Source organism: Bos taurus, chromosome 5, assembly GCF_002263795.3.
Source record: "Bos taurus isolate L1 Dominette 01449 registration number 42190680 breed Hereford chromosome 5, ARS-UCD2.0, whole genome shotgun sequence".
NCBI lineage: Eukaryota > Metazoa > Chordata > Mammalia > Artiodactyla > Bovidae > Bos > Bos taurus.
Window position 1 is genome coordinate 93,458,641 of NC_037332.1, and position 10,731 is coordinate 93,469,371.

A 10,731-nucleotide genomic window follows, 5' to 3' on the forward strand; every position below is an offset into this window, starting at 1 on the left:
ACAAAACAAAACATCCAATTTAAAAATGGTCAAGGACTTGAATAGACATTTTTCCAAAGAAGATATACAAACAGGTATACAAAAGATGTTCAACATCACTAATCATCAGGAAATACGAAAAAAAAAGGGGGGGGAATGCAAATCAAAACCACAATGAGTTATCACTTTTCACGTGTTAGGGTGGCTATGTTGTTGAGTCGAGGAGTCACGTCTGACTCTTTTGCAGTGCCATGGATGGTAGCCTGCCAGGCTCCTCTGTTCACGCAATTCTCCAGGCAAGAATACTGGAATGGGTTGCTATATCCCTCTTCAGGGGCTCTTTCCCACCCAAGGATTGAACTCAGGTTTTCTGCATTGGCAGGCAGATTCTTTACCACTGAGCCATCTGGGAAGGCCTAGGATGGCTGTAATAATAATAATAAAAATAACAAAGATAACAAAGGTAGATGATATGGAGAAAAGGGGGCCCTTGCACACTATTGGTAGATATTTAAATTGGTGCAGCCACTATGGAAACCACTACAGTGGTTCTTAGAAAAAATAAAACAGAACTGCCATATTATCCAACAATTTCATTTCCATGTATATGTCTGAAGGGAATAAAATTATATCTGCAGCCCATATTCATTGTAGCATTATTCACAGTAGTCATGACATGGTAACAACCTGAGCATCCATTGATAAAGGAACGGATAAAAAATGTGATATCTATATCAAGGTCTATCTATCTATCTATCTATATATATATATATATCTTTCACTTTGGTACAACATACAATAAACACATGCCACTTTAAAGTTCATTTCTTTCTGTCTTCCAAATGAAAATTTAAGGGTTACATCCAATTTGATGATTGGTATTATCTTCCTACTCATCCTGGTTCTTATTTTCTAACTCTGCAATGTTAAATAAAAAGAGATTCTTGTCTCAAAATAAAAAAAAAAAAAAGTAGAGCTTGAAGATGGACTGAATTGCTGCAATCTCATGATGAAACTTGAACTGATGAGGGATTGCTTCTTATAATGTAGAAAGAAGGTGCTTGATTGAGATGGAGACTGCTGAAGATACTGAGAAGATTGTTGAAATGACAACAAAGGATCTAGAAGATGACATAAACTTAGTTGATAAAGCAGCAGCATGTTTGAGAGGTGGACTCTACTTTTCAAAGAAGTTGTACTGTGGGTAAAATGCTATCAAACAGCATAGCATGCTACCAAAAAATCATTCAAGAAAGGAAGAGGGAGAAGGTGGGAAGATTTGGGAGAATGACATTGAAACATGTAAAATATCATGCAAGAAATGAGTTGCCAGTCCAGGTTCGATGCACGATACTGGATGCTTGGGGCTAGTGCACTGGGACGACCCAAGGGATGGTATGGGGAGGGAGGAGGGAGGAGGGTTCAGGATGGGGAACACATGTATACCTGTGGTGGATTCATTTTGATATTTGGCAAAACTAATACAATTATGTAAAGTTTAAAAATAAAATTAAATTAAAAATAAAAAAAATAAGATAGAACTGTGAAAATGGAGAATTGAAGCCTTGAAAGAATGGGAAAATTTTAGTGAATTCTATAGGTAATGCTTATTGAGGCATCTCAGGCCTATATGAACATGACTCATATTGATGAAGGCAGGAATAATTGTATAACAAAAATTCAACTTGCCTTCAAATAGTGCAAATGAACAGAAGGAAATCTGATTGCAGCATAGTCAATATATACTGCAGGATAACTTGGAGTTGTGCAGTAGTTTGAACATTCTTTGTCATTGCCTTTCTTTGGGATTGGAATGAAAACTGACCTTTTCCAGTCCCATGGCCACTGCTGAGTTTTCCAAATTTGATGCGTATTGAGTGCAGCACTTTCACAGCATCCTCTTTTAGGATTTGAAATAGCTCAACTGGAATTCCATCACCTCCACTAGCTTTGTTCATAGTGATGCTTCCTAAGGCCCACTTGACTTCACACTCCAGGATGTCTGGCTCTAGGTTAGTTTAAATGTTCAAGCTGGATTTAGAAAAGGCAGAGCAACCAGTGATCAAATTGCCAACATCCGTTAGATTATAGAAAAAGTAAGAGAGTTCCAGAAAAACGTCTATGTCTGCATTATTGAGTATGCCAAAGCCTTTGACTGTGTGGATCACAATAAACTGTGGAAAATTCTTAAAGAGATGGGAATACCAGTCCATCTGACCTGCTTCCTGAGAAATCTGTATGCAGATCAAGAAGCAACAGTTAGAACTGTACATGGAATAACAGACTGCTTACAAATCAGGGAAAGAGTACATCAAGGCCATATATTGTCACCCTGCTTATTTAACTTATATGGGGAGTACATCATGTGACATGACAGGCTGGATGAAGCACAAGCTGGAATCAAGATTGCTGGGAGAAGTATTAATAACCTCAGATATGCAGATGACACCACCCTTACAGCAGAAAGTGAAGAAGAACTAAAGAGCCTCTTGATGAAAGTGAAAGAGGAGAGTGAAAATGCTGCCTTAAAACTCAATATTCAGAAAGCTAAGATCATGGCATCTGGTCCCATCAATTCATGGCAAATAGATGGGGAAACAATGGAAACAGTGACAGATTTTATTTTGGGGGGTTCCAAAATCACTGCAGATGGTGACTTCAGCCATGGAATTAAGAGATGCTTGCTCATTGGAAAAAAAAGCTATGACCAACCTAGACACCATATTAAAAAGCAGAGACATTACTTTGCCAGCAAAGGTCCGTCTAGTCAAAGCTATGGTTTTTCCAGTAGTCATGTATGGATGTGAGAGTTGGACTATAAAGAAAGCTAAGCAGCAAAGAATTCAAAAGCAAAAGAGAAGACTTTTTAGAGTTCCTTGGACTGCAAGGAGATCCAATCAGTCCATCCTAAAGGAAATCAGTCCTGAATATTCATTGGAAGGAGTGATGCTGAAGCTAAAACTCCAATACTTTGGCTACTTGATATAAAGAAAAGACTCATTGGAAAAGACCTGATGCGGGAAAGATTGAAAGCAGGAGAAGAGGATGACAGAGGATGAGACAGTTGGATGGCATCACTGACTTGATGGATAGGAGTTTGACTAAGCTCAGGGAGTTGGAGATAGATAGGGAAGCCTGATGTGCTGCAGTCCATGGAGTCACAAAGAGTTGGACATGAATGAGTGACTGAACTGAACTGAACTTGGAGTTGAAGCTAATCAAATGGAATAGAAAGAGATGGGCAAAGCTTTTCTAGAGGAAGTCTAAATTCTTCCAATTTGCATTATCTCATTGGGAGTTTTAAAAATTCTACTAGTGTTGAACACAGATTCTACTAGTGTTGATTTATTCATACAACTTTACATTAAAAAAAAAAAAGCTCAAAAAAAAAAAAAAATAGAAAGGAAGAGTCAATCACTGCTGCAAACTTCATTGATGTCTTTATCACCACTACCCCACCCTTTAGCAACTGCCATCCTGATCAGCCAGCAGACATCAACATAGAGGCACAATCCTCCACTCACAAAAAGATTACCACTCACTGAAAGTTCAGATAATGGTTAACAGTTTTTAGCAATAAAGTATTTTTAAATTAAGCTATGAAATTAAAAGACGCTTACTCCTTGGAAGGAAAGTTATGACCAACCTATATAGCATATTCAAAAGCAGAGACATTACTTTGCCAACAAAGGTCCATCTAGTCAAGGCTATGGTTTTTCCATTGGTCATGTATGGATGTTAGAGTTGGACTGTGAAGAAGGCTGAGCGCCAAAGAATTGATGCTTTTAAACTGTGGTGTTGGAGAAGACTCTTGAGAGTCCCTTGGACTGCAAGGAGATCCAACCAGTCCATCCTAAAGGAGATCAGTCCTGGGTGTTCATTAGAAGGACTGATGTTGAAGCTGAAACTCCAATACTTTGGCCACCTGATGCAAAGAGTTGACTCATTGAAAAAGACCCTGATGCTGGGAGGGATTGGGGGCAGGAGGAGAAAGGGATGACAGAGGATGAGATGGCTGGATGGCATCACTGACTTGATGGACATGAGTTTGGGTAAACTCTGGGAGTTAGTGATGGATGGAGGCCTGGCATGCTGTGATTCATGGGGTCACAAAGAGTTGGACACGACTAAGGGACTGAACTGAACTGATATCCATTTTTAGACATAATGCTATGGCACACTTAATAGACTACAGTACAGTGTAAACATAGTTTTTGTATGCACTGGGAAGCCAAAATCCATTTGACTCACTTTATGGCAATACACCCTTTATTGTAGTGACCTGGAACCAGACCCATAATATCTCCAAGGTATGGTTGTATTTGTTAGCTTTTCTTTAAAAAGTTTTTACCTATGAGCATATACACTTTTTAAAAATTTATTTTTAATTGGAGGATAATTGTTTTACAATGTCATGTTGCTTTCTGCTATACAACAATGTGAATCAACCATAAGTATACTCTCCTCTCTCTTGAGTCTTCCTCCTACCCCCTCATCCCACCCCTCCAGGTTGTCCGAGAGCACTGAGCTGAGATCCTTGTGTTAAACAGTAACTTCCCACCAGCTATCTATTTTACACATGGTACAAATGACAACCCACTCCAGTGTTCTTGCCTTGAGAATCCCAAGGACGGGGGAGCCTGATGGGCTGCTGTCTATGGGGTCGCACAGGGTCAGACACGACTGAAGCGACTTAGCAGCAGCAGCAGGAGCAGTGTATATATGTCAATGCTACTCACAATTTGTCCCACCCTCTCTGTCCCCTGCTCTATTCACAAGTCTGTTCAGTTTTTTTTTTTTAATTCTATTAATATTTTATTTTGATGTTTGGAACTCTTGATGCAACATTCTAGAGCAAGGACCTGAACAGGACCTCCTGTGCCCAAGGGACTGATAAAGGAAACAGATATATTTATTCTTTGTGATTTGATACACAGATGAAAAACTTAACACACAATAACAGAAGCTGGTCGTTAATAAATCACATCCTAGTCTCCTTCAGTGCTTGTGCAAGCAGACGACATCTTCAGTTTTCCCACGTCTCGACTTCTAGCTCTTTTGTAGCTGTAACACTGCAACGCCAATGCTGCATTTGTCCAGAATCAGTTAAAAAGACTGTCAAATTCCTTTTCTCTTAGTTCATTCATTTTTCAGTCTCTTGGTCCCAGGTGTATCTGCATGATTACCTTTCGTCACTTGCTGCTATTGCTCGTTGCGGTGCTCTCGATTGTCCCCGTATTTCATGAGCGGGTTGGGAGAGGGAACTTGGAAGGGATGTGCCACTGTGGGGAGGTTGTGGATCACCAGGATGCCTCTGGGGATGAACCCTTCCTTGGCAGCAGGAAGTCCTCCCAGAGCCACGCCCACAATGCCTGGCGGGTATCTGTATGTGGCACCATTCAGCTCTGGATGAATTGCTTGGTGATCTATTACTGACCAGGGAACTGTTGTGACAAGGAATTCCTTGTTCACACAGTTTATTAAGCTTTCTGGGATGCGACCTGTGATAGCCCATCGGATATCAGTGGCAGCCGCCTCCCTCATCTCTAGTGAGGCTTGCTCACTATACCAGGCTGTGTGGGGAGTACAGATGAGATTCGGTGCATCTTTCAAGGGACCCTGAGCAAAGCTGAAAGGCTCCGACTTGTGCACGTTGAGAGCCCCCCTCATATCCTTCCTTCTTTGAGGGCTTGGGCTAAGGCTTTCTCCACCAGTCTGCCGCAGGCCGCGATCACTAGGAAGGCGCCTTGCCTCATCTTCTTTATAGTGAAGTCACTGATGAGGTGGTGGTTATGTTCGTTGAGATTGCAGTGCACGGAGACACAGTAGCTCTGGAACAGTAAGTCCTGCAGGGTATAGATTCTCTACACGCCCAGGGACTGCTCCGTCCCATCTTACAAGTAGGGGTTATAAAATAGGACGCTGAATCCAAAGGCCTTCACTCGAACCACAACTGCCTGCCCCATTGCGACCGAAGCCAATGAGACCCAGTGTCTACCAGCGGATGTGCGCACCCTGCCCCCCGCCCAAGGCAACCTCCCAGATCTGCTCGACGCTCTGCACCTGCGTGCCTTCACGCAACGCCTGGTACAGCCAGGTATTCAGCCCGTACAGATTAAGGATGTGGTAGACGGTTGAGTCCGCTGTCTCTTACACTGCTGCGGACAGGATGTTGCACACTGCGATCCCGAGTTCACCTGCAGCCTTGACGTCGACATAGTCGACAGATCAGATCAGATCAGATCAGTCGCTCAGTTGTGTCTGACTCTTTGCGACCCCATGAATCACAGCACTCCAGGCCTCCCTGTCCATCACCAACTCCCGGAGTTCACTCAGACTCACGTCCATCGAGTCAGTGATGCCATCCAGCCATCTCATCCTCTGTCGTCCCCTTCTCCTCCTGCCCCCAATCCCTCCCAGCATCAGAGTCTTTTCCAATGAGTCAATTCTTCACATGAGGTGGCCAAAGTACTGGAGTTTCAGCTTCAGCATCATTCCTTCCAAAGAAATCCCAGGGCTGATCTCCTTCAGAATGGACTGGTTGGATCTCCTTGCAGTCCAAGGGACTCTCAAGAGTCTTCTCCAACACCACAGTTCAAAAGCATCAATTCTTCGGCGCTCAGCCTTCTTCACAGTCCAACTCTCACATCCATACATGACCACTGGAAAAACCATAGCCTTGACTAGACGAACCTTAATTGGCAAAGTAACGTCTCTGCTTTTGAATATACTGTCTAGGTTGGTCATAACTTTCCTTCCAAGGAGTAAGCGTCTTTTAATTTCATGGCTGCAGTCACCATCTGTAGTGATTTTGGAGCCCAGAAAAATAAAGTCTGACACTGTTTCCACTGTTTGCCCATCTATTTCCCATGAAGTGGTGGGACCAGATGCCATGATCTTTGTCTTCTGAATGTTGAGCTTTAAGCCAACTTTTTCCACTCTCCACTTTCACCTTCAACAAGAGGATTTTTAGTTCCTCTTCACTTTCTGACATAAGGGTGGTGTCATCTGCATATCTGAGGTTATTGAGATTTCTCCCAGCAATCTTGATTCCAGCTTGTGTTTCTTCCAGTCCAGCATTTCTCATGATGTACTCTGCATATAAGTTAAATAAACAGGGTGACAATATACAGCCTTGATGAACTCCTTTTCCTATTTGGAACCAGTCTGTTGTTCCACGTCCAGTTCTAACTGTTGCTTCCTGACCTGCATACAAATTTCTCAAGAGGCAGATCAGGTGGTCTAGTATTCCCATCTCTTTCAGGATTTCCCACAGTTTATTGTGATCCACACAGTCAAAGGCTTTGGCATAGTCAATAAAGCAGAAATAGATGTTTTTTCTGGAACTCTCTTGCTTTTTCCATGATCCAGATGTTGGCAATTTGATCTCTGGTTCCTCTGCCTTTTCTAAAACCAGTTTGAACATCAGGAAGTTCATGATTCATGTATTGCTGAAGCCTGGCTTGGAGAATTTTGAGCATTACTTTACTAGCGTGTGAGATGAGTGCAATTGTGTGGTAGTTTGAGCATTCTTTGGCATTGCCTTTCTTTGGGATTGGAATGAAACCTGACCTTTTCCAGTCCTGTGGCCACTACTGAGTTTTCCAAATTTGCTAGCATATTAAATGTAGCACTTTCACAGCATCATCTTTCAGGATTTGAAATAGCTCAACTGGAATTCCATCACCTCCACTAGCTTTGTTCATAGTGATGCTTTCTAAGGCCCACTTGACTTCACATTCCAGGATGTCTAGCTCTAGGTCAGTGATCACACCATCATGATTATCTGGGTCGTGAAGATCTTTTTTGTACAGTTCTTCTGTGTATTCTTGCCATCTCTTCTTAATATCTTCTGCTTCTGTTAGGTCCATACCATTTCTGTCCTTTATCAAGCTCATCTTTGCATGAAATGTTCCTTTGGTATCTCTGATTTTCTTAAAGAGATCCCTAGTCTTTCCCATTCTGTTGTTTTCCTCTATTTCTTTGCATTGATTGCTGAAGAAGGCTTTCTTATCTCTTCTTGCTATTCTTTGGAACTCTGCACTCAGATGTTTATATCTTTCCTTTTCTCCTTTGCTTTTTGCTTCTCTTCTTTTCACAGCTATTTGTAAGGCCTCCCCAGACAGCCATTTTGCTTTTTTGCATTTCTTTTCCATGGGGATGGTCTTGATCCCTGTCTCCTGTACAATGTCATGAACCTCATTCCATAGTTCATCAGGCACTCCATCTATCAGATCTAGGCCCTTAAATCTATTTCTCACTTCCACTGTATAATCATAACAGATTTGATTTAGGTCATACCTGAATGGTCTAGTGGTTTTCCCTACTTTCTTCAATTTCAGTCTGAATTTGGCAATAAGGAGTTCATGGTCTGAGCCACAGTCAGCTCCTGGTCTTGTTTTTGCTGACTGTATAGAGCTTCTCCATCTTTGGCTGCAAAGAATATAATCAATCTGATTTCAGTGTTGACCATCTGGTGATGTCCACGTGTAGAGTCTTCTCTTGTGTTGTTGGAAGAGGGTGTTTGCTATGACCAGTGCATTTTCTTGGCAAAACTCTATTAGTCTTTGCCCTGCTTCATTCTGTATTCCAAGGCCAAATTTGCCTGTTACCCCAGGTGTTTCTTGACTTCCTACTTTTGCATTCCAGTCCCCTATAACGAAAAGGACATCTTTTTTGGGTGTTGGTTCTAAAAGGTCTTGTAGGTCTTCATAGAACCGTTCAACTTCAGCTGGTGCGCCAAGTGCGGCCAAGAGGAGCCACCCCACATCTGAGGACAGGGGCAGCAGGCTGAGAGTACCTGACTGCGACGGCACAGGAATGGCCAAGAGGAGCTACCCCGCGTCCAAGGTCTGGGGCGGCGGCAAGAGGAGTTATCCCACGTCTGAGGTCAGGGGCAGCGTCCGGGAGGAGATACCCCATGCCCCAAGCCTGAGGCCAGGGTGGACAGGCGGGAGGAGCTACCCCACACCCTTAAGCCCAAGGCCAAGGGCAGCGGTGGGGAAGAGCAACCCCATGTCCAAGGAGCCGTGGCTGCGCGGGCACAGGAGGGCCTAGAGGAGCTATCCCACATTGAAGGTCAGGAAGGGCAGCGGTGAGGAGATAACCCTCATCCAAGGTAAGGAGCAATAGCTGTGCTTTGCTCGAGCAGCCCTGAAGAGATATCCCACGCCCAAGGTAAGAGAAACCCAAGTAAGATGGTAGGTGTTGCAAGAGGGCATCAGAGGGCAGACGCACTGAAACCATACTCACAGAAAACTATTCAATCTAATCACACTAGGACCACAGCCTTGTCTAACTCAATGAAACTAAGCCATGCCTGTGGGGCAACCCAAGACGGGAGGGTCATGGTGGAGAGATTTGACAGAATGTGGTCCACTGGAGAAGGGACTGGCAAACCACTTCAGTATTCTTGCCTTGAGAACCCCATGAACAGTATGAAAAGGCAAAATGATAGGATACTGAAAGAGAAACTCCCCAGGTCAATAGGTGCCCAATATGCTACTGGAGATCAGTGGAGAAATAACTCCAGAAAGAATGAAGGAATTGAGCCAAAGCAAAAAGAATACCGAGCTGTGGATGTGACTGGTGATAGAAGCAAGGTCCGATGCTGTGAAGAGCAATATTGCATAGGAACCTGGAATGTCAGGTCCACAAATCAAGGCAAATTGGAAGTGGTCAAACAAGAGATGGCAAGAGTGAATGTCGACATTCTAGGAATCAGCGAACTGAAATGGACTGGAATGGGTGAATTTAGCTCAGATGACCATTATATCTACTACTGCGGGCAGGAATCCCTCAGAAGAAATGGAGTGGCCATCATGGTCAACAAGAGAGTCCGAAATGCAGTACTTGGATGCAATCTCAAAAACGACAGAATGATCTCTGTTCGTTTCCAAGGCAAACCATTCAATATCACAGTAATCCAAGTCTATGCCCCAACCAGTAACGCTGAAGAAGCTGAAGTTGAATGGTTCTATGAAGACCTATAAGACATAGTCGTAGCCACTGCCTATCCACACAATCACTCTCGGGGCCTTGAACTTCTCCAGGTCCTCCCTGGTGAGCGTGATGATGTGATACATCATGGCGCCAACCGCCTCGTTTAAAACCTTCTCGTGGATCTCCTGAGTGAACTGTGCATCGCAGAAGGCCACAGTGGCCAGGTCCTTCAGGATGAACATCTCCACCGGCTGCAGTCTCTGCCAGCCAGCAGCACCACCAGGGGGCAGGGGTGCCGGGGGCTGTTCTGGGGGCGGATACCTCCGCAAATTCTGTCCAGTCGCTGTCGCTTGACTTTGTGCTTATCCACAAGGGCCATTCTTTATCGAGCTTTGCACCTCTCTGATTCAAAAGGCAAAGCGGTCCTCTAAGAACTTAGGGGCCCTTGCAGGAATCTGCAGGCATTACACCACTATGCGCCCAATATAAATTTGTCCACAAACTCTGTAGGTCCCACAATGGGCTGTCTGTCTTTTTAAAGTTAATCCAGCTTCATTGGTTTAAAACCGTTTAAGGCGATGAAACCCTAGTCCTGGGCAGCCGGCATCCACCACAAAGGGCTTCCACATGGGAGGCGCTGCGGCGGCGGCAGCTGTGCGGTGCTCCAGTCAGCATGGCATGGGTCCCGACTCCGCCCCTCGCTCATCAGGCCACCCCGGCTCCTCTGGGCCGTTTCCTGGCCACCTTAAAAAGACCCACAAGTCTGTTCTTTATGTCCGCATCTCTTTCTGCCCTGCAAATAGCTTCATT

The 10,731-nt window shown here is 43.9% G+C and overlaps 1 pseudogene; it reads right to left on the minus strand.

Moving 5' to 3' along the window:
* Window positions 1–5,094: 5,094 nt before the first annotated feature.
* LOC618358 (C-terminal-binding protein 2-like) lies at window positions 5,095–10,463 on the minus strand (annotated as a pseudogene).
* Between the last annotated feature and the right edge of the window lie 268 nt (window positions 10,464–10,731).